The following is a 25,524-nucleotide window of genomic DNA, read 5'->3' as shown; positions in this document are numbered from 1 at the left end:
TAGGAGATACTGACTTCAGTCAGCCCAATGGACAGAAACACTTTTTCTCTCCTACAAGCTCTTCAACCCTGTCAATCTCTTTATTTATCGTTTAATTCTGTCTCTTTCAAAGTCTGTATTACATTCTCTTTCATACGATTTGTTTCTCCTCAGTTTATCTTTCCAGCCATCACACTGACACTTTCTTCTCGACTTCCAGACATCAATTCCTCCATGTGAGAATACAAAAAAAGACATGAATTTTTATTTAAATGTCTACCAACAGACACACAAACTAATTCAAACAAACACACACACACAGACACACACAGACACACACAGACACACACAGACACACACTCACAAACAAAAGCAACACCAAACACAAAGCACAGCACAACTAGAATTCTACTTTATGCAGAAATATTCTAAAATGTGTTTTACAATACAATTAAACATCAAAGCATGAGATATTCCTCTGTGATCTTTAACACCCTAGTGAACAAACCCCACACACCCCCTTCCACTTACTGCACTGAGGAAAAGTTGCTGAACGTCATGGCTAATTACTAGATAGAGACAGAAGATTTCGTTATGCAAACCAGGACACACTCATAACTGCATTGAAATACATTATACAGCATTGAAGGACTACAATACTTTCTTGGGCTTATTTATTAACTTTATTAGTAATTGCAGCCTAATAAAGATACTGTGACAATGCTCGCAATAAACACAGGGGGAAATATTCCCAACACATACATCAGTTAGGACAATATAATTGGGATCTGCACTAAATTAGTAAATAAACACATGCTTAGGTTGCCCAGATACTTTTTTGTAAGTAAATAAATGAAGCTGAATAGAACAATATTCATCCCACACCTAGCTGTAGAGGGAACACCTGCCTTACAATAAACAAGGGCTCACACTGAAACCCCTCAAGTTATCAAATGATTTGAATCTGCTCCAATACAGCAGACAAACTCCACTGAGCTATTCCGAGCAGAGCTCAGCTATTTTGCACTGCTCATTTCAGATCAAATAGGAGAAGAAAAGCACCCTTCCTGTGTACTGTACGCTGGAGTTCCTCTGTGTGTCATCGTCACATTTGTGGAAAAATACAATGTCATTTGTGAGAATATCACCTCATGGTGTAAAATATGATGTGTCCTCCTCATCTGAAGTAAATAAGATTCCTCTGAATTGCTTCGAATGTTACCCGCTTCTTTAAGCCGAAGGGCATAAAGTGCAATTACTTCAGTATCTAGTATCTACCACAAGATCTTGCTAACCTGCAAATGAAAGTGTTTTACTGATGTTTAACTGAGCAAACTCTGCAAACCCCTTCCAAAACATTTGCGACCATTACTGGGGGGAAAAAAATCTAACTTTAAAGTAAAGCAATACGGGCTATTAAATTATTTGCTTAAACGTAAACGCTTCTGATGTTTCTATTTAGAAAAATGTTTTCATAGATTTACTTTTTCCTTCATTAGGATGGTATTTTCAACCATGCCTTGCTTATGTAGCATATGCCCATAAGTATCACTGTCGAGACTATTCCCTTCAAACGTAAGCGACCAAATTCAGCAGTCCTTTTTAGAGTTTACGGAGCATGCTAGTGTACACCTTAAATCAAGCACTCTTAGACAGATTTCCTTATTTCACTGAATGCCAACAGGGAGCTGAACTCTCTCAGGTCATGCTGTTGAATATCAACCAGTAAATCTTCTCTCTGTTCATAAATCAGTACTAGAGAGGAACATTCTAACTACACTGGTCACTCAGAGGAAGCTGAAGATGGTTTTTGGGTTTACAAAAAAGCTGTGATCCTGGCACAAAGGGTGTCCCTTCACTTGAATAAAGCTTTATTGAGCCCCTGGTGTACAGCGATGTGCTTCGACAATCAGCTAAATGCCCTGGCCAATCAGAGTGACACGTCACCCCCTAATCCCTCTTTGTGAGAAGGGTAAGAGCATGTTGTCACTGTTGGTTTTGTGAATTGGCATCCAAAATCCCCAATGATTTGTTAGGAAGGACATGTCTGAGAAGAGTAAGAGAAACAAAGCAGAGAGAGAGAGGGAGAGAGAGAACAGTGAGAGAGCAGAGAGATGCAGAGAGAGAGAGAGAGAGCAGAGAGAGAGAGAGAGCAGAGAGAGAGAGAAAGAGAGAGCGAGAGAGAGAGAGAGTGTGTGTGATTCTGATATTACAGAGCTTGGCTGAGAGAGTCCTCTGTGTGTAATCGTGTGTCCACATGCGAGCGCTCACCTTCCCTCTGAGCAGATTAACCTAACTCTAAATCCCGAGAGAGCAACAGGCGAGCGACACAAAGAACATCTTCATTGATGGTGGGTGGGAGTGGGACGGAGTACACTAAAGGTGTGAGCGTATGTCCATTACTCCTTGCCAAAGGACAACTTCCCGTCTACTCTTTCACAACAGAACGTCGAGAACATTCTGAGTAATGCAAAATACACTGGAGCCTTGAATCAAACAAGCAAATCCCACTTTACTGAATACTGAGCTGATATTACTGATAAACGCCGAGACATTAGCCTTGTACTGAGAGTTGCTTGTATTTCCAGTAGTCCAACAGCCCAGAGGTGGAAGCAACTCTAAAAGCCTCTGGATGGGGCTGTACTTTTCCAGAATGTCCTCACAATCACTGCCTCTGCTCAATTCCTTTTTACAAAATAATACAGAAACTTTATAATTAGGCAATTCAATAATTGTGACTCATTTTGAGAAATTATGGCATTGAGTAAATAGATCATTTTCATATCATGATACTAATTTACAGTATAAAAAGTATTATTATATTAATATTAGATATACAAGCGCATACAATCTGCATAATACACCCTCAGTCTTAGCAAACTAAGTTTCCCTAAGGTATCAGAAATGAAGACACTATTTAATATATAAAACGTGCCTTACTCTATTTGTGTAAATATCTACGAGGGGTTCCAAATTATATTATATACAAAATATGAATGCAATTTTAATTTACATTTCTCAAAAGTCATGCCAATTACCACAGGTTATTTCAGACAGTGTTCCCTGTCCCACTCTTTATAACAAGCTCAAACTAGCCTGGTTTTAAAGACATGCTTCAAGAAAACGATCAGAAAAAAATCAGGGAGTTCACAGAACAGTTCTACTGTACCAAAAGCTATCATGAATGAAATGTTATATATAATATATTTGCTCAATGAATATAGAGCCCTGACTTTACAGCCAAAAGATATGCAATGCATATAGCTTAATAAGTAGCTACTTATATCGCTGATGGGTAGAAACGGCAACAACCTTCTAGTATCTTCCTTAAGCCCCAAGAAAACAGACACATTTTAGTTTGTCTGAATTGTCATCGCTAGGCTACCTATCTTCCACAATTTAGCTACATTGCTTGACTGACTATAATTACACATGAATATTGTATAGTTGGATGTTCTATTAGACTGTGAAACTATGGCATACAAATCCAGCAGGGAAGCTGAATCATTTGATCTGGCAGTAATGTCAGTTAACAGGTGTGAATGTGACTTGTTTTATATCGTTAAAAATAGTTAATTAAGACAACTAACTCGCATCTTGATAATATACCAGTTAAAACATGATCATGTTGAGTTGCATTAATTCAGAATGCATTGGGAAACTTTGTTGTAATGTAAAATGTGTCAAGCCTAACTTCTGACAAGTTGAATTCAATGTACAAAATGAGCCACTCATATAAAGCAGGGTATACTTCATTATTAACAGTCAATACTTTACTCATTTGTGAGTCCAGCAGAAATTGTGAATTTTATTCCGGGTTGTGACCTGTTATAAATGTATCTACGCACCTACCAGTATATACATATAGATTAGTTTAAATATATAGATTAGTTTAAGAATATAGATTAGTTTAAATATATATATACATATATATATATATATATTTTTTTTTAACTAATAGGCCTTTACAAATATTTCAGAGGAATTATTGTAAAATTCTGCATAATATAATGTCATAACGCTTCAATATAAGACGCTGGCAGTAGCTCTATCAGTCTATTGTGCGCCTGTGGATATGGTGCTGCGATATTGTGGGAAAGAAACACTGCAAGGTCAAAGCAACACTTATGTGACAACAAAACCACGAGACAAAACTTGACTCTCGTACTTATATTGCTGCTTGTAGCCAATCTAATTAACAGACACAGTTGTCATATGCTTTGAGATAAGATGTTCATTGTCACATTGTATCAATAGGTGCAGTGAAGTTTTTGGGGAGGTAACGCGCTTCAAAATAGCGCTCAAGTTTCCCGGTGATGTCAAACTGACACCAAAGATTATAAATAAAGACGCCTCGCTGCTTCCATCGAGATACAACGTGTCCTCTGGATATGACAAAGATTTGATAGATGTAGGAGCACGTTACTCACTTTATTATGCATGAAATCTGTCCGGTAAGTGCGAGATACCACAGGCAGTCTCCGGTTGTGTTGTCCGGCCGAATGACAGAGCGTACAGGAAGCCGTTGGGTGCCCGGGATGGACTTCGCAAAGACGCACTTAAATCCAGCACTGGCAGCAACGCAACTCAAAAAAGAACGGCACTATAAAATAATATCAAAAACTAGCCGCTCTCTTGTCTGACAGTGTCTTTGAGGACAGTGAGGATGGTTGCTTGGTCTCCAGTGATGTGTCGGCGAAAAGAAGGGACGGTTGAAGCTGTGGACGTCTGTAGCTGATGATGTTGTGAGGGCTGTTTCTCTTCGCTCCCACAATCCTGGCCGAGTCTCTCCCTCACCCTCTCCCAGCGCAGAGAAATATTAGGTTTTACTCCTGAAAGGGGGCGGGCTCACATTTCTCAACTACTTTGATGAGAGAGGCTTAGCACTAATGCATTATTATCTCAAACCTGATAAAGTGGACGGACAATTAAGCACTGTGAAAGGACTGTCAGAGAGTATGATTATGGCGGCTATGTGCTTTAAATAAATAACCGTGGAGGGTGTGCTTTTAGCTTGTGCAGCTGGCCCACCTAATGAAATTCATGTGGCAAAACTCTTGTGGTTGTTGTCCTGTTAATTGATTCTATTAACATTACACACTGTCATTAATTAAGCGTTAAATATGTAGGCCCAGTTGACTGTAATATTGTCTTTGATCGGATGCAGCATAGCCTATGGACTAAACAGGCACAATTATAGTAATAATAATAATAATACATTGTTTCATTTTTGTCACAGGACAATTTCTAAAAACATTCACATATTTGCATAAGTAAATGTTTCTGTGAGAAAATGTTCTTCATCTACAGTTGTTCTGCATCTGTCAATCATTCTCCGTGCTCCAGTTATCTCCCGAGATAAGGCCTGACACAGACAGTAAGCATGAGCAAATTAGCAAGGGTTATCCCCCAACCAAATGATTTCAAATCATCCACTCAATTAGTGTGGAGATAACAATTAGAACAGCAAGTATGCCACTTCAGATAAGACAAGGGAGCCAAAACTATTTGTGAGATGGACGGCAGATAGGTTCTGTGATACCAGAGTTCTAATATATTCACATTATGCATCTCAGCTTCAAGATTCTTGAATATTTGTTTAAAAAATAGTCTTCTTAATTTCCCCTAGTAAGAAACGTTTGGCCTTTGTGTCAAAAGTCTACCTGGCTGTGGAATAGCTTAGCATTATTTTAACCCTTTATCTGCTGGGCAGGCCTGTCACCTCAGTACCGTACAAGGCAAGTCTGAGAAAAAAGAGGTACATGAAATCAATTAATAAATAAATCAAGCTGGCTAATCTGCTTGACGGGCGGACACTAGGGTCTGTAACTGAAACCTTTGGTGTCCGATTACTCAGGATACCACCTTCACGTCACGTGACCCTTTAATCTTTAATTGAATTTCCTCTGGATGAACCCTAGAACAATCGATAGGCTAGAGTCTATTAGACATAGGAGGCCCATCGCACAACATGACAGTTATCAAGGGTAGGCCATGGAGCTCTGCATGCTGAAACACTAAGTGACCCCCACACATGACACAGGTCACATAGTAACTTTAACATAACACACAACTTTGTAGTTGAATGACATGGGATAGAGGAATCTTAGTCCTGAGATTATTTGTGGATCTTTACTCACGGTGTGCTGCCGAGTATCTTTACTGTGACGTGTGTTATGAGTTGCTATGGAGTGACAGACTGTACAGTTTATAATGGGTTGCTATGGAGTGACAGACTGTACAGTTTATAATGGGTTGCTATGGAGTGACAAACTGTACAGTTTATTATGGCTTGCTATGGATTGACAGACTGTACAGTTGTAATGGCTTTCTATGGAGTGACAGTGTACAGTTTATTATGGGTTGCTATGGAGTGACAGACTGTACAGTTTATTATGGCTTGCTATGGAGTGACGTACAGTTTATTATGTGTTGCTATGGAGTGACAAACTGTACAGTTTAAAGGAGCTTGTACCCACCACTTTCCAGACATCAGCCTCAGTGCCCTCTCTGTGGTGTGTGTGTGTTGTTTGTGGTCTCTCAGTGATTCATCAGAAATGTCATGGTGGGTGTCTGTGTTTTGAGGTCGTCTTCGGTCGGTTGGCACCTGGAGAGATCAGAGTAAGGCAATCAGACTGGGAGAATGCTGGATAAACTAGTCACTTATATAAGAGTGTGTGAGAGATGAAAATACAATATTGAAAGTATGATAGGTGTCCTGAAGTGGCTAGGATCTAGAGGGAGGAGTCTATGGTAAAGGGAGTTATTGCATCAACACACTGAAATGACTGAACTTACTCGATGGTGTTGCAAATTAGATGGAATGAGGGTTTTCCCCATCTGGTGGCTTATACAGTCACCTTGGCCACACAGCGTATAACCCAATGGTTTTTGGACAATATGAAAATAGTTCTAAAATAGTCATAAGCACTGTCAGTGCTACGTATCATGGGCAGACACATTGTAATGTGCTATTAAGTAGTAACATGCTCATATTATTTACATTGGATAACTTTATAGAGGGTTTCAGTTACTGACCGCGTTAGAGAGTGGAGTGAGACTGATCGGGTCAGCATATCTGATTAAGTCTGTTTTGTCTTGTGGCTATACAGTTACCAACAAAATGTTACAAATCTGCAGACATTGTTGTGCCACCCTGTGTTGCTGTGGACAGCAATTTTAGGACATTGATACATCTGCTCATCTCACATTCTCCTTGTAGTCTTTTGCTCAGTTGTCTTGTAAATAGATTGACTTAATATCCTAAACTGGTCTGACGCATTCATCTGGCACGCCGATAACAACCCCACACCCCCTTTAATCTATCTTTTTTTTGTTTAAAATAAGCTTTATTTCATTTTTCCACATTTTACAATCATAATAGGCTAGTTCATATATTGTAAATACAAGTCAGCTTTCACATCAATACATGGCTTCATTATTGCATAGTTTACAGATGTAATAGTGTCCATGAAGGTTTTTGTAGGCCTAATAGTGTCCATGGAGGTTTTTGTAGGCCTAATAGTGTCCTTGGAGGTTTTTGTAGGCCTAATAGTGTCCATGGAGGTTTTTGTAGGCCTAATAGTGTCCTTGGAGGTTTTTGTAGTCCTAATAGTTTTTCTGGAGTCCACTTTCTTCTTTTTAGTTCTGTTTTGATTTGTTTAAAAATAGTGTTCTCAGGAACAAAAAGTTGTTTTATAGTCAAAGAACATCTTGTCTTCCAAATCATATTGTTCACGATGCATATGATTTATCTTACCACCCACTGGAATGTTGAGTGTTGTCCATTAATCATCTAACCATATTTGAGTAAATCTAATTCCTACAGTGATGGGACATGTCATCTAATTTCAGAAAGGGTCAGGGAGCATAATATACCGCGTTCCTTTACTTTTAACTTGACCCGAGATTTGGCTAGTTTAGTGTTAAGTGTGTATTTATTTCCAATGAAACTACATTTAGCCCACCCCTGGAGCCCACTGTCCCCTCCTGACATACTTTATTGGGGCTTCCCTCCCCCTGTCTCTCCCAGTTATGAGAGATCCCGACCTGAACATGTTTAGCACTTTAGGGGAATTGACAGCCGCTTCAAAGTTCCATGAATAAAATGTACTGTTTGCCAAAATGATTATACAATTTGAAATATGTCACCATGTGTACACAGACGGTAGGCTTTTGGGCAAATGCAATTTCATGAGGTTTGGCATGCATTGTGCATAGAGGAGAAGAGGAAAATGGCGACTGGATGCGAGTCAAACACACAAAGTGTGGTTAGTGATTTTGATCTGGCTCAGATTGTTTCTGAAGCTTTCCCTGGCACTGACTTCAGAGCATGTGTCACACACATAATTGGGCTGCCTAAAATATGTGTGTGTGTGTGTGTGTGTGTGTGTGTGTGTGTGTGTGTGTGTGTGTGTGTGTGTGTGTGTGTAACTGGAAGAAGCAAAGTAGTCAGTCTGCCTTTCATAAGAGTGAGATAAACACCAACACATTTCTTGGGCCAACAGGAACAGCCCAGGCCGTGTGTAATCTGTTGTCGATCATGCTCACGTGAAAACACAATCTGCCTGTCACAGTTGATAATGTTGTGAAGCACTCAGTCCCACTCCAGAGAATTAGCTAGCGCTGCAGTGACATATTTGAAGTGGTGCTGCTCTGTCTGAACAGGCTTCCAGTTTTTGGTGTGTGACAGTTTCTCTCTGTCTCCTATTGGAGAGAGACAGGTGTTGTTTTGACATTGGCTTGATTTTACATGATGAGACGACCAAACGCATCAGAGGGAGTTTGTAGAGACCTACAGGCCAACTCCACACAGGATCCACAAGGCTATAGATCGTGGTAATGTGTGTGGTGTGTGTGGGTGTGAATGTCCGCAGGCGTGTGTGTTCGCATGCGTGTGTGTGTGTCATCACCAATCTCTAGATCAGTCTACCTTTTGTCCTGGCATTTGATCTCTTGGAAGATACACCCTCACAATACTCACTACACCATCATAATACTCACTACACCATCACAATACTCACTACACCATCACAATACTCACTACACCATCACAATACTCAATGAACCATCACAATACTCACTACACCATCATAATACTCACTATGCCATCACAATACTCACTACACCATCACAATACTCACTACACCATCACACTACACCATCACAATACTCACTACACCATCACAATACTCACTACACCATCACAGTACTCACCACACCGTCACAACACTCACTACACCATCACAATACTCACTACACCTTCATAATACTCACTACACCATCACAATACTTACTACACCATCATAATACTCACTACACTATCACAATAATCACTACACAGTCCACAGGAGAATAATCAGAGACAAAGATATAGGACCTTTCCATTCCCTTCTCTGCTGCACTGTTTGTCTAAGTGATCCAAAGCATTACCTTACATATAATTTTGTCTGCCTTAATAATAAAGCACATAATGAAACTCTGAAGGCAATATCATTAGTAATTGCAGTTGTAGAAGGATACCACTGTTCAGTATAATTAGAAGATCAACGGTGAGAAAGACACTTTTTAATTAACTGATGCCATACATCCTTATGTTTGAAACCATAGATACAAGCGAGACAATTGTGTTTAATATCTCAATATATTTCCATACACAATCAAATTAGTTTCCCAGATTCTGAAGATTCAGGTTGAGATTCTGAAAATATGGCGAGACCAAGTGCAGTAACTTGTGGTGAATTATGGAAAGGTTGTGTAGAGGTCACAGTATATACACGGAATACATTGAACGGTCAGAAAAGGTAAAAGGATAACTCCTGTATCAGCAAAATATTTCTGTGTTTTTTCCCTCTCTACAGTAAGTGAGAAATGGTTCAGTACTAGTAGTGATTTAGTATGGCCTAGTAGTGTTGTAGTCACCCTCTCTGGCCTGAGCCACTGAATTCACCCATGAAAACAGCGTATTACCGGTACCCCTGTATGTACTGTAGCCTCGTTACTGTTCTTTTATTTTTTTACTTTAGTTTATTTAGTAAGTATTTCTCTTAACTCTTACTTGTATTAAAACTGCATAGTTGGTTAAGGGCTTGTAAGTAAGTATTTCACGGTAAGGTTGTATTCGGCGCATGTGACAATTTTTGGGGGGATTGATTTGATTTGTTAGCCGGAGACACATGGCGATTATACTGTACTGTTTAACCCCCAGACCTACAGGCCATTACAGGGATCAACGAACAGGGCTATCTTTCTTTTACGGTCCGATCCCCTCACTATTCCCCCCACTAGCAGTGGCTCAAGAGCCATGGAAAATGTTCCCTCCGTACAATGCAGAGAGCCAGTCTTTTCACTATTCATTATGGCAGTATGTTATTTTATTTTCCCCATAAAGTCCTAAAGAGCTTTAATTTAGCTAGAGGCGCTTTTCTGGGCAAGGCCTGTCTAATTACATTTTTTGTATGCCCAAAGCTACAATGCCAAGATGTAATGCATATGCAGTGGTAACATGTTCACAATTGTACTTCTCAATACTCCATTTTTTTCGAGGTCTATTTAATGTCATATAACCTACTGACAATAATATGTTCATAATTGTACTTTTCAATACTAAACATTTTTTCGAGGTCGAATTAATTTCATATAACCTACTGACTATAATATTTTGACTGGAAGTATTCCCATGCCATTTGCTTGAAGTAACGGTGAAATCATTATAGAGCTTTGCCAAGTGAGAGACAATTCTGGTAATTTGCATGTTGTGTTGTTCAAACAGCGTCCGAACTCTACACCTTTGATCCATTATGGATGAGGCACAAGTAGTACCAACCTGGACTCAGGGGTAGACGTAACAATTAGTATGATATGTTAAGTTTCGTAGGGTACGTATTAATTTGTAGATGTCCATCATCCTATCTCCTCATGCCATTTGCACACACTGTATATAGACATTCTTTTTTTTCCTATTGTGTTATTGACTGTACGCTTGTTTTTTCCATGTGTAACTCTGTGTTGTTGTTTGTGTCGCACTGCTTTGCTTTATCTTGGCCAGGTCGCAGTTGTAAATTAGAACTTGTTCTGAACTAGCTTACCTGGTTAAATAAAGGCAAAAAAATAAAAATAATAATAAAATAAATGTCCTATGATTTCTTACGATTTACAATAAGTATGATATTGTCCAAATTGTAATACGTACAATATGTTACGGATTGCAATATGTACAATATCTTATGAATTTGCTGTATGATATGGTACGAAATCCAATTTGTTGTGGCCAACGTTAGCTAGGTCGCTAGGTGGCTAATGCAAACTTTAGCTAGGTGGCTAACGTTAGCTAGGCTAAGGGTTAGGGTTAGGGGTTAAGGTTAGAGTTAAGGTTAGAGATAAGTTTAAGGTTAGAGGATAGGGGAAGGGTTGGCTAACATGCTAAGTAGTTGCAAAGTAGTAAGTAAATGCAAAGTTGCTAATTATCTACAATGCTAAAGTTGTCCTTGATGAGATTCGATCACGCAACCTTTGGGTTTCTAGACATTCGCGATATCCATCCATCACCCAAACCAACCAACTACACTATTTTAGTTTTTGCCATTAGTAACCTTCTGTCTTATGTAACCAAACGTAACATATCATATTCATTTGGATTCCCAGATTTACATTTACTATGTTACGTCTAGTCTATGAGAGCAGGCTGGGAGTATGACAAGCTCTCCCTTTGTTCTGCCTGACACTCCTGTTACCCCACAGGAAAAGGCCCATGGTCGTGTAACTGTATTCACTGGCTGAACTACTGCTATTCGTACTGAAGGGGGAGGCCACCATTAGGGACATGTTGGGTCTTCACTTTGAGATAACCACCACCTACCCCACTCTGTAAAACCATACTGTCTACTACTGAACATATGCCATATGAGACTTGGCTGGTCATTATATAGATACATTGATTAATTAATCAAATAATGATAAGATAACCATGTGAGATTCCCAGGGTTTGATGTTGAAAGTGTAAAGTATTGTTGTACCCTCCATGTGGACTGGAGACCATGCAATGTATGTGTTCAGAGTTTTTATGCAACTATGAGTGCTGCCTATAGGGGAGCTGTAGAGCCTTTTCAAAGCTTATTCAACTGGTTAAGCAAAATGAGCTGTGAAATGCATTGGCCAGTGAAACTGATGAGAACTCATTGTTCTGCTATCTAACAATGAACCACAAATAATTTTACCCCAAACAGTTCACATAATGTTTCCTTGTTAATGAAAGGTATGCATGTCATTGCTCCATTTTTGTTTCAATGGATTGTAAAATATTATGAATTACTTCCTTTGTAGATGATAATTTAAATAGCATCACACAGCCTCATTAAAAGTGCTGAATATTTCATAAATACATGCATAGTTTTAAATATTCACATCAAATTCTATTTGATATAGCCACCTTTATGTCTAATGTTTTAGGCTGCTAAAATTACAAATGCTGTCAGGGACAGTCGTCACTGCTTCCTAAAGTCCTCTTTTCTTCCCTGCGGAGAATGCGTGACTGACGTGGTTTCACTGTATATTTCAGTATTTCACTCAAAGTTCCCTTTGTCTCCAGATTGCTTCATGTGAGAAAAAAGAAGTGCCTCTCACTCGCTAATGATTTTTCCTCCAATTGAATGGCTGACAAGTAATTCACTCCTAACTGCTCAGAAACTGGCACAGTTATTTCATTGTTTCAGCCCTCCTTTCTACAGGAGCCTGTAAAGTGGGGATGCCAGTGTAGAATATTTCTGTTTCCAGTCGAATGGTGCCAACCGGTGTTTCCTGAGGCTGAGCAGAAGCTATGCCTGACAGATGTTGTGTGTTACCCCGTAGCAGTGGAAAGATCACACACGTGATCTGACATTTCAGCAGTCATAGTTATAATACGAATATTCAAACGATCAAGGTAGAGCAGTGGTTCCAACCAAGGCTACTAGAACTCCCAGGGGGTTCTTAGCCTATCCACAGGGTTCTTAGCCTATCCACAGGGTTCTTAGCCTATCCACAGGGTTCTTAGCCTATCCACAGTTAGTTCTTAGCCTATCCACAGTTAGTTCTTAGCCTATCCACAGGGTTCTTAGCCTATCCACAGGGGGTTCTTAGCCTATGCACAGGGGGTTCTTAGCCTATCCACAGTTAGTTCTTAGCCTATCCACAGGGTTCTTAGCCTATCCACAGGAGGTTCTTAGCCTATCCACAGGGGGTTCTGAGCCTATCCACAGGGATTTCTTAGCCTATCCACAGGGGGTTCTTAGCCTATCCACAGGGGGTTCTTAGCCTATCCACAGGGGGTTCTTAGCCTATCCACAGGGGCTTCTTAGCCTATCCACAGGGGATTCTTAGCCTATCCACAGGCGGTTCTTAGCCTATCCACAGGGGGTTCTTAGCCTATCCACAGGGGCTTCTTAGCCTATCCACAGGGGGTTCTTAGCCTATCCACAGGGGGTACTTGAGAAGACTCATGAAACCATAGGCCTACTGGTAAAATGCACATGAGGGGGTACTTCAGGGGTACTCCGGGCAGAACAAAATACAGTTGGTGGTACAGGACGGCACAGTGCTACACCCCCCCCTCCCCAACCCACCTATATGGGAGGCGGCTCAGGTGCGGGACGTGGACTCCGCTCCATCCCTGACGTAGTCCACTTAAGTGGCGCCCCTAACTTCGCCCGGCTGGCGGGTGATTCTTGCCGTGCCCGGCTGGCGGGTGTCTCTGGCTGCGCCCGGCAGGCGGGCGTCCCTGGCTGCGCCCGGCTGGCGAGCGGCGATGGCTGCGCCCGGCTGGCGGACGACCCTCGCTGCGCCCGGCTGGCGGACGACCCTCGCTGCACCCGGCTGGCGGACGACCCTCGCTGCGCCCGGCTGGCGGGCGACCCTGGCTGCGCCCGGCTGGCGGGCGATGCTACGCCCGGCTGGTGGGCGATGCTGCGCCTGGCTGGCGGACGACCCTTGCTGCGCCCGGCTGGCGGACGGCCACTCTGGCAGATCCGGCACGGCGGGCCGCTCTGGCAGATCCGGCACGGCGGGCCGCTCTGGCAGCTCCGGGCAGACGGGCCGCTCTGGCAGCTCCGGGCAGACGGGCCGCTCTGGCAGCTCCGGGCAGACGGGCCGCTCTGGCAGCTCCGGGCAGACGGGCCGCTCTGGCAGCGCCGGGCAGACGGGCCGCTCTTGCAGCTCCGGGCAGACGGGCCGCTCTGGCAGCTCCGGGCAGACGGGCCGCTCTGGCAGCTCCGGACAGACGGGCCGCTCTGGCAGCTCCTGACTAGCGGGCGGCTCTGGCTGCTCCTGACTGGCGGGCGGCTCTGGCGGCTCCTGACTGGCGGGCGGCTCTGGCGACTCCTGACTGGCGGGCGGCTCTGGCGACTCCTGACTGGCGGGCGGCTCTGGCGACTCCTGACTGGCGGGCGGCTCTGGCGGCTCCTGACTGGCGGGCGGCTCTGGCGGCTCCTGACTGGCGGGCGGCTCTGGCGGCTCCTGACTGGCGGGCGGCTCTGGCGGCTCCTGACTGGCGGGCGGCTCTGGCGGCTCCTGACTGGCGGGCGGCTCTGGCGGCTCCTGACTGACGGGCGGCTCTGGCGACTCCTGACTGACGGGCGGCTCTGGCGGCTCCTGACTGGCAGGCGGCTCTGGCGGCTCCAAACTGGCGAGGCTGGGCTGACGCACTAGAAGCCTGATGCGTGGGGCTGGTACAGGATGTGCCAGCCTGGGCACACGCACCTCAAGGCTAGTGCGGGGAGCGGGAACAGGCTGAATAGGTCTAGGCTGACTATTGGGAAGCTTGGTCCGGGTTGCTGATACTGGTCGTGCTAGACTGGGGGTACTCACTTCTGGGATACTCCGAGAGGCAGGAACCGGAAAGACTGGGCCATGGAGGCGCACAGGTGGCCGTGATCGCACCGCCTGCACAACCCGTCCTGGCTGGATGGAACTAGTAGCCCTGCACGAGCGGGGTGCTGGTACAGGGCTGTGCGTGCGTATGGGCGAGATAGTGTGCACCTCGGCGAAACACGGCGCTCTCCACCTTCTTCGCTCCTTCCTGCACTCACGGGTAGCTGGCTTATGGCTCTTCCTACGCCCAGCCAAACTACCGTGTGCCCCCCCCAAAAAAATTCTTGGGGGTGCCTCTCCGGCTTCCTAGCCAGACGTGTCCCCCGGTAGCATTCCTGTTCCACCCCAGCCTTCTTCCACGGGCCCTCTCCGGCCAGTATCTCTTCCCAAGTCCACTTCTCACAATAAAATATATATATTCAGCGTCCCGTTCCCTTCTCCACTGCTTGGTCCTGTTGTGGTGGGTAGTTCTATCACAAACCTCGTCTTCTGACGATAAGTTGAAGTCACTGTCAGAGAAAGTGGACCAATACGCAGCGGGTTGCGTGCTCATCATCTTAATTTATTAAATGAATGTGAACCCGTGAAAACAAAAAAAACTGTGAACGACTAGTGACAGTTTCACAGGCTATACATTCACTCGCAGTGCGAAATACAACTACCCACGAAACACAAAGGCAAACACACCCTACTATATAGGACTCCCAATCAAAGGCAACTCAACACACCTGCCTTCAATTGAGAGTCCAACCCCAATCAACTATACATAGAAACACAGACATAGACCAGTGACAAACCCCATAAACATACATCAACTACCCTCTGCCACGTCCTGACCAAACTACAATAATCAAATATACTCTATACTGGTCAGGACGTGACACTTGCTGACATATGTAGATGATCACGTGTCTCTCTAGTATGTGCTGGAATACTTGGGAACAGATTTCCAAACTTAAAATCACTTGGAGCTGATTTCCGGGTGTTTTTACAGTCATTTATCGACAACAATGAACATTTATTTATTTATTTTCGATCAGAAAACCTGTGGGAGGGGGGCAAATAAAACCGACAGTTGGGGAACCTTGCTATACTGCAACTGCCTTTGATAACATCTAGCTGTGAAGCAAAGCCAATGGACGTTGATGTGTGTTAATGTGAAACGCAGACCTGACATGATACAGTAGGCCCAGCGACCCCCGGCGAAGGAAGGCACACAGCGGAGCGGAGTGCGGCAGATGTGAGGCGGCGTCTAAACCTCTCCGTGCCTCCAGCATCAATCCGATTTATTCTTATTAAGACGCCATCAGATGAGAGGCAGGCCACTGAGATTAGCTGCAGATCAAAAGGCTCGCTGCTTCGCTGCCTAGCGAGCACCACTCATGTTTTGTAGATTTAGGCAACTCTAGTGCACAGGCACTCTAGCGGCAGAGAAACCATGTGGTGTGGTGTACTGTACAGGCAACGACACTGCTCAGGGCGGTAGACTCAGACTGGAAAGGGATTTCTCCTAAACGAGGCCGGACTGCGGCTGGAACGTGGAAATTTGAAATGGTGTAATAAAGCAAATAGAAGACAAAGGAAAACTACCGCCCCGTTACTGCAAGAAATTACAGTGGAACAAAGGTACTTGTCCTTTCAGTGCCGTCACGATGAAACTACTTCCATGTGTGTAATACGTCTTGGTTCAGTGATCATTTGCTGTAAATGTTAAATGTATGGCTTGTGTAACGCAAGATCACGGTGTCTGGAGCACCAATAGGCACCATAACCACGTCAACTACTGCAAAGCCATACGCCAAGAGCAATTAAAACACATCAGTAGCAATGGACGCCTATGTACCACTTTGCTTTCGCCGCAATCTATTTCTCCGTAAGGCTTAGTGTAAATCCAAACGAACATATCAATTGCACCAGACTCATAACATTAACCGTATTATGTGCTCACGAGCGTAATCTCTGCAATCAAGGAAGCTAAGTTTAGATACAAACACAGCCTTAAACATTCCTGGGGTTCTCTCTGTGCTGCAAATGTCAAGAGTAGTATCAACCCCACACTGAGCATAAGTTATCGTTAACATTACTAACTGATTGAAGGTCAATTTGGAGTGTATCAAGACTGTGAGAAGCTTCCAGAAGGATGGGCACCTACATCCAAGTAATATAGTACAGGCAACAGTACAACGGTACAGGGTGATGGCGAAGCGACAGGATGGGGGTGGTGGTTAGAAGTTCAAAGGGATAGAGAGGCCTGGATAAGAGAGGAAAAACAATGACTTTCCTCAACTCCATTTCCCATCAAAGCGCTGGACTGTTGGGGCAAAAAAGTTTGTAAGTGAAAAGAGGTTTTTACTGGGTCAATGCTTCTAAGGTCCCCTCTCTTCAGGGAACCTAACAAGGTGACACATAACCAAAGTTATACAGAATATCCCCAGACACCCAGGATTTCAAATGGTAAACCTAAGCATCTTGACGGGAGATGTAGAAATGGTAAAGTATATACACATTTATTTCATGGATTAATTTGCAGTAATTGTGTCTCAGTGAGTTGGTTGATATGGCATATCAAATAGTGGTGTTATAAATGAATACTATGTATAATTTATTTATTTTATAATAACATTTAAATTATTATTATTATGGTTTTTATTACATTTTAATAATAGCTATTACTGCTACTTAATTGCCTGCTGATGGGCCATCAACAACAGTACTCAAACTCGTTGCGTAGGTTACTAAAATTCCTTGAATCAAATGTCTGAAGAAAAAGTTGAACAAAGCCTTTCAGCATCCATAAAAATCAATCTCAACTTTTGTTTGGGTTGGAATTCTTTGGCGTTGTTTTAGGACGTTTGCCTGCTATTGAGTACATTTTTCTTCCCCTGCCTTCAGAGAGGCAGTTAGTTCAATATCAACTCCCTTCAGTTGGTGTAATATGACAAATTTCCTCTTTGTTTCACTGCTTAGCGAGAAATGTCTTATTTAAGTGTTGGCCTCCGTGTGATACAAATTGATATTGAAGTCTGCAGCAGCCACTTAGGTGGCTACCTTGCGGGGTAAGCTATTTCTAAAACAAACAGCATGTTGAAGCCATGCACTTTTCACTCACAGATGATTTCAGATTATGCAACAAGGTGTTCTTAGCAATTAACCTTAGGAAGACCAATAACCCAAACTGACTGTGACGAATTCAAACAAAAAATACAAGACAGTATGAAGTTACTCTAGAGAGTCAAACCATTTGTCATGCCTTGAAGAAATAAGAAGGTATACATGTAAAACTCCAACCTATGTAGCTACAGTACAGGATCCTCCATGGGCCATTCACTGGTACAGAAGTGATTGGCAACAGCTGTTTGTGACTGCCCGATCTCCAACTTCAGCATAGCTCAACCATTAAGCTTTTCCATCGTCTTGGTTCTTTGTCACGCACTAACTGTAAGTTCCTGAGGTAAAAGAACCTAGCGTCCATTCTCTGCCCAAATGAGTTTGATTGCAGATCCAGATGTATTTTTATTGTTTTGACACGACAAAGTTACTGTTTCACTTTTCAATATAGGCTACACAAGTCAATATAAATAATTTACTAACAATAATGCCAATACTATATTACAATAGAGTTAGTTGTTTAACAGATTTATGGCTGGTCATGATCCACCATATGGCAAAAAGAGTGCCCCTGCCAGAACCAGATTTTTCATCTAGCAGAAAGTCACAGTACACCATGGAAAGTAGAAGGGGAAGCTAAGGGTGTGCTCTGTAAACTCACCCGTACCGTATCTTTGCTTCTCCAGGAAGTACCACCCTACAGGACCAGCTGAGGGACAGCTCAATCAAACAGTCACAGGTAAAGAAAATATATATAGTTAGAGATAAATGTAAAAGAAGAGTAAACAGTTCACTGTAAAACAAAAAATGTCCTGCATGTATAAAAGCCAGACCAGCTGGCTTTGAATATAAACCCCTGTTTTGGGTTGTGTTTTGCCCCTGATCTCTCTCCACACTGAACCCAAGACTTGTTCTCCCTAAACCCCCCACCCCACATCCCCCTCCCCCCCGATCCACCTGTCCCAGTCACTCCTGAGTATATTTAGCCCGCTGAGGGATCAGGGACACAGACTTTTGTCAGCGGTGGCATATGTACCCTGGATTATTGCCTCCAAAAGAATGTTACCATCCACGAAGGAGTAAAGAAATATCCCCTCATCCCTCACTGTACATTTAACAACACCCCACGTCCTGCTTTCATTTAAACTTGCATGATGAAAAGACACCATTATTAGTACCAAGATCTAGTGGCCATCTCCAGAAACAAAACAAACATGTAGCATGCCCCTCCTTTCTTTAGATATACTCTATACAAGGGCGATTTCCAGATAAAGTCCTGGACTAAATTAATATCTTATGCTGGACTAATGAAAATCAAATTTCTCAACCATGATGTAAAATAAACTTGAAATAATATGGCTTTAAAGTGTCTGATTTGCACACAAAAAATGAGCGCTAATCCAGGTGTATGTGAGGGTATAAGTTAAACCTAAAAGGAGGGGGGTTAACTTCAGATCAATTCAGTATGTCAATGGCAGTTTCCTGCTTTTCCTGACAGAGTTGAAAGTTAGCATGGGGTATTACTTTTCCAATTTACTGTAGTAAATCCAGAAGTAATAAATGGAATTAATGTGCATTAAATGGTAGCGCTATATTCCTTTTTTGTGGCTTTCTGTTGCAGAATCATACTGTAATGGGGTATTTTATTATTTGCAGAATGTTTTTTACGGTTTATTTTATATTGTGCATCGTTTGATTTTGATAGCCTACTCCAATCCGTGCTCATGCATACACCCCTTGAATATTTACTGTTGTCACGTCCTGACCAGTATAAGGGTTATTTGTTATTGTAGTTTGGTCAGGACGTGGTAGAGGGTATTTTGTTTATGTGGTTCGGGGTGGTGATTTATGTAGTAGGGTGTTTGATTTATTATTTCCGGGTTTTGGTCTATGTTTTGTATTTCTATGTTCTTTCTGGTTTGTGGTATTTCTATGTGTAGGTTAATGGGGGGTTGGACTCTCAATTGGAGGCAGGTGCTTTCTCGTTGCCTCTGATTGAGAGTCCTATATATGGGTAATTGTTTGGTTTGGTGTTGTGGGAGATTGTTTCTTGTTTTGCCTGTGTGAGCGTGACAAGACTGTTTTGTTGTTCGTGCATTCTTCGTTTTGTTATTTTGGTGTTCTCTTTATTTAAAATAAATAACAAGATGAGCATCGACATTCCTGCTGCGTTTTGGTCCTCTATTCCTGACGACAGCCGTTACAACTGTCATTCATAACCAAGTGTGAAGGTGGAATTCACCACAATCGACTGGGAAAAATCCACTTGAATATCCCTCGAACTGCAGCAATTACTATGGGGAAACTCGTCTTTCATCTCTGACCTCCGACTTCTCCCACATGCTGACCTTGGACATCACCTACTAAGGAATGGCCTCGATAACAGCCTTTTTTCGGCAGTTAAATGCAACAACAAAACATGATTTTTAAAAAGTAATCTATTCCTCTAATATATTAACACTATAATTTGTTTGCCAGTATGACAAGGTGTGCGACGACCGTCGTAGAGAGAAGACCAAGGTGCAGCGTGGTAAGTGCTCATGATACATTTTATTATAACTCAGAACACTAAACAAAAACAACAAAAAAGAAAACGAACGTCACGTTCTGCAGGCTTACACTGAGTTGTACAAAAACAAGATCCCACAACTGAAGGAGGGAAAAAGGGCTGTCTAAGTATGATTCCCAATCAAAGACAACGATAGACAGCTGCCTCTGACTAGGCCAAACACAAAGAAATACAAAAACTAGATTTCCCACCCCACATCACACCCTGACCTAACCAAACTAGAGGAAATAAAATGTCTCTCTAAGGTCAGGGCGTGACAGTACCCCCTGGTGGCGGCTCCGTTTCAGGGCGTAGCCCCCGCTGATCCCTCCACTTTTGTTTAACCGGACCATGGATTGTCGCCGGAGGAACCCGGACCGTGAATCATCGCCGGAGGCTCTGAACTGCAGACCGCCGCTGGAGACTCTGGACTGCAGACCGCCGCTGGAGACTCTGGACTGCAGACCGCCGCTGGAGACTCTGGACTGCAGACCGCCGCTGGAGACTCTGGACTGGGAAACGTTGCTGCAGGCTCCGTGTCATGGATCATCACTGCAGGCTTTGTGCCATGGATCATCACTGCAGGCTTTGTGCCATGGATCATCACTGCAGGCTTTGTGCCATGGATCATCACTGCAGGCTTTGTGCCATGGATCATCACTGCAGGCTTTGTGCCATGGATCATCACTGGAGGCTTCGTGCCATGGATCATCACTGGAGGCTTCGGACCATGGGTCGTCACTGAAATACAAAAACTAGATTGCCCACCCCACATCACACCCTGACCTAACCAAACTAGAGGAAATAAAACGTCTCTCTAAGGTCAGGGCGTGACAAGGTGTACATTTAGTTAATGGTTGACGCAGCTTGTTTGCCATTAGCCAATTGGCGTTTCTCAACGACTTCAAAGCATGTGAATGCATCCAACTCGTATTTACTAATTCACAACTGGAAATTACCACCTACCACTTCCCAGCATGAGTCAAGGAAATGTTTCTGGAATCCATCTGTTTGAATTAGGCCTTGTGAAGATGTCAGTGAGCCATCGTCATGTTGGACATTTTCCCTCCATTTGTCTCCACACAAAAGGACAGATAATTTGGTAGGCTTCAGACATTGCTCGCTAAATTATCTATGGTATCGCTAGTCGACCAGTCAAAATATTGTGCTTCATATATCGAGTGAACCCAAACGTCAGAGTTTGGGAATCATTATCATATATGTGTAGAATTACTTTAGCCTCTATTCAAACAGCATTAACCTGCATTGGCATACATAGCAGATGTCTTGGCATTGTTAAAGGTGTAACAGCAGTAAGCTGACCAATAGGTGAGCGGCTGTTCCTGTGTGTCATAAACCACTCCCTATCCGTACTTCGTTAGAAGTTCAAAATGGCGATAGAAAGTCAAATAAGGGCCGCCCGAGTGGTACATTGCATGCAGTGCTAGAGGCGTTACTACAGACACGGGTTCATTCCTGGGCTGTGCCACAACTGGCTGTGACCGGGAGTCCCATAGAACGGGGCACAATTGGCCCAGCGTCGTCTGAGTTAGTGGAGGGTTTGGCCAGTGTGGTTTTACTTGGCTCAACGCGCTCTAGCGACTCCCTGTGGCGGGCCGGGTGCCTGCGTGCTGACTCCGGTTGCCAGTTGAACAGTGTTTCCACCAACACATTGGTGCGGCTGGTTTCCGGGTTAAGCGGGCGGGTGTTAAGGAGCGCAGCTAAGCGGGTCATGATTTGGAGGACGCAAGACTTCACCTTTGCCTCTCCCGAGCCCGTTGGGGAGTTGCAGCAGTGACACAAGATCAAAAATTGTGGCGAAAACAAGAAGAAAAAAATAATATTAAGTCAAATAAAATCAAATGGTGTGTGTGTGTGTACAGTTGACGGCGGAATATTACATACACCTTAGCCAAATACATTTAAACTCAGTTTTTCACAATTCCTGACTTTTAATCCTAGTAAAAATTCACTGTCTTAGGTCAGTTAGGATCAATACTTTATTTTAAGAATGTGAAATGTCAGAATAATAGTAGAGAGAATGATATATTTCAGCTTTTATTTCTTTCATCACATTCCCAGTGGGTCAGAAGTTTACATACCCTCATTTAGTATTTGGTAGCATTGCCTTTAAATTGTTTAACTTGGGTCAAACATATCATGTAGCCTTCCACAAGCTTCCCACAATAAGTTGGGTGAATTTTGGCCCATTCCTCCTGACAGAGCTGGTGTAACTGAGTCAGGTTTGTAGGCCTCCTTGCTTGCACATGCTTTTTCAGTTCTGCCCTCAAATTTTCTATAGGATTGAGGTCAGGGCTTTGTGATGGCCACTCCAATACCTTGACTTTGTTGTCCTTAAGCCATTTTGCCACAACTTTGGATGTATGCTTGGTGTCATTGTCCATTTGGAAGACCCATTTGCGACCAAGCTTTAACTTCCTGACTGATGTTTTGAGATGTTGCTTCAATACATCCACATAATTTTCCTGCCTCATGATGCGATCTAGTTTGTGAAGTGATAAAGTCCCTCCTGCAGCAAAGCACCCCCACAACATGATGCTGCCACCCCTGTGCTTCACGGTTGGGTTGGTGTTCTTCGGCTTGCAAGTGATCGGGCCCACCGACGTTGTGTCATCGGAAAACTTAATGATGGTGTTGTGCATGGTGGTGTTGTCCGAGTTGTGCATGGCCACTCAGTCGTGGGTGTACAGGGAGTACAGGAGGGGGCTGTGCACGCACCCCCAGGAGGCCTTGTTGAGAATAGTCAACGTGGCAAATGTGTTGTTGCCTACCCTCACCACCTGGGGTCTGCCTTTCAGGAAGTCCAGGACCCAGTTGCAGAGGGAGGTGTTCATACCCAGGGCCTTGAGCTTAGTGACAAGCCTGGAGAGGGCTATGGTGTTGAAAGCTGAGCTGTAGTCGATGAACAGCATTCTCACATAGGTATTCCTCTTGTCCAGGTGGGAAGGGGCAGTGTGCAGAGCAATTGCGATTGCATCGTCTGTCAATCTGTTGGGATGGTATGCAAATTGTTATGGGTCCAGGGTGTCCGGTAGGGTGGAGCTGATATGGGCCTTGATGAGCATCTCAAAGCACTTCATGCTGACAGAAGTGAGTGTTACAGGGTGATAGTCATTTAGGCATTTCTTACCTTGGGTACAGGGAAAGTGGTAGACATCTTGAAGCTTATGGTGATCACAGACTGGGACAGGGAGGGAGAGGTCGATTATGTCCATAAATACTCCAGCCAGCTGGTTCGCGCAAGTTCTAAGGACGCGGCTGGGGATGCCATCTGGGCTGGCTGCTTTGAGAGTGTTCACACGATTGAATGTCTTACTCAAGTCTGCTCACAGTCCTCTTCAGCAGCGAGGGCCCTCTTAGGAGTGTCTGGGTTGATTGCCTCGAAGCAAGCATAAAAAGCTTTGAGCTTGTCTAGGAGAAGTAGGCTAATGCATGTTTCCATGTTCATTTGGATGGTGGGATTTATACCTTGTCAGTCTAATCCAGGTGTAGACAATAGAACATCACACATTCAAGTGTTTTAACTTGTAATTAGGCTGCGTGAACTTCTATCGCGGTTGCATGGGATTTGTCGAATTATAAAGTTGGGTGGTTTCGTTGCACCCAATGGCAGTGTCCACGATAAGCTAAAGCAAGAAGCTGCTTCTGTCTTTGTTTTCAGTAACGAGAATGTCTTTGCCATTGTTATGTAAAGGAGTGGAATAGTATTGCCATTCAAGTGTATTATCACAGTATTACGGTTTATTAAGCATTTACCTGTGTAGCCTAAAGGTGTGAATGGTTTATGCCAGGTGAGGGTAGGCCATTTTAGGATGTGCCTTATTTTATAGGATCCTCATTCAGGGAGAGCTGCTTGTCTAGGTCACATGCTATTACTACAGCTTTGCCTTGTAGGCCTACTCAGACATATTCCCTGAGTTTGAGGAGTTTAGCCTTAGTTCTCAGGTTGAGGTAATTTTGCAATTGGTAATTAAGTTGATTGGTTTTGATCACCTTCATCACCTGTATGTTTTGTATAACCCACAGTGTGGGGATCCAGTCTTCATCACCTGTATGTTTTGTATAACCCACAGTGTGGGGATCCAGTCTTCATCACCTGTATATTTTATATAACCCACAGTGTGGGGGATCCAGTCTTTATCACCTGTATGTTTTGTATAACCCACAGTGTGGGGATCCAGTCTTCATCACCTGTATATTTTATATAACCCACAGTGTGGGGATCCAGTCTTCATCACCTGTATGTTTTGTATAACCTACAGTGTGGGGATCCAGTCTTCATCACCTGCACTGTTAAATACATTCCAAGTTGTTTTGCAGCTGATCCTCTGACTCCAACTCAACTGTTGCTGCTGAATGCCCAATCAGGCTGCTGGGTCCTTAACAGGCCTTGTCTGACTTAATGTAAGCTGTGTCAGGGGGAACTTCCCCCTTCTGTATGGAAGGCCTTGTGTGAGAATGAATAGTATGTTGAGTGTTACTGGTACACACAACTTCCTCCATGTTGTCCAATTCTTCTGTAGTGTTGACCTAGCAGCAGAAAGTTCCCAAACAAATGTGAAATTCCCTTGGCACTAAATATATCATTTATGAGATTGCGGTGACACATACTTCGATAAGATCTTCAAGTTTATATTTATAATTGGAGCTCATTCATCCCTATGTATTTTTGCCATTTTGACAAATAAATTACAGTCTTGTTGTTATAAAAAGAACCACAATATTCAGGAAATGTAGGCTATTCATTTTATTGAGTTAAACTAATACCTGATAAAATCAACCAAAGTAGCTAGAGGAAAGTTGGAGCTTTTCTTTGGCAGCCTGCATCATTACTGTAGGTCATTTCCCCCTTCTTCCAAATGATAGATTTCCTCTCTTCAATATTTTGAACAAACCAAATTGGCCTTAGTATCAACTAAATAATATATCCACAGTAAGTCCTTTCACATAAGAATAGCTCAGAAGAGGAACTTATTTTTATCTGGGTATTTTCCAGTCACAGAAAAATGCAATCTCAAAATCTAATA

The 25,524-nt window shown here is 43.2% G+C and overlaps 1 protein-coding gene across 14 annotated transcripts in view; it reads right to left on the bottom strand.

Moving 5' to 3' along the window:
• Positions 1–18,838, bottom strand: part of LOC100500787 (myocyte-specific enhancer factor 2C) — a 102,005-nt gene extending 83,167 nt beyond the window's left edge. For 2 of the 14 annotated variants that reach the window (XM_045706761.1, XM_045706768.1), the window contains exon 1: positions 4,410–4,909. The gene's annotated coding sequence lies outside the window, so the exon portion shown is untranslated. Of the gene's footprint in view, positions 1–4,409; positions 4,916–6,458; positions 6,587–18,589 lie in introns of those variants that run through there. The other 12 variants (XM_045706766.1, XM_045706772.1, XM_045706765.1 and 9 more) reach the window with 10 other exon arrangements.
• Between the last annotated feature and the right edge of the window lie 6,686 nt (positions 18,839–25,524).

The sequence above is a fragment of the Salmo salar genome, chromosome ssa24, assembly GCF_905237065.1.
Source record: "Salmo salar chromosome ssa24, Ssal_v3.1, whole genome shotgun sequence".
NCBI classification, from domain to species: domain Eukaryota; kingdom Metazoa; phylum Chordata; class Actinopteri; order Salmoniformes; family Salmonidae; genus Salmo; species Salmo salar.
Note: the sequence above shows the minus strand (reverse complement) of the source record. Positions and strands in the feature narration are given on the sequence as shown.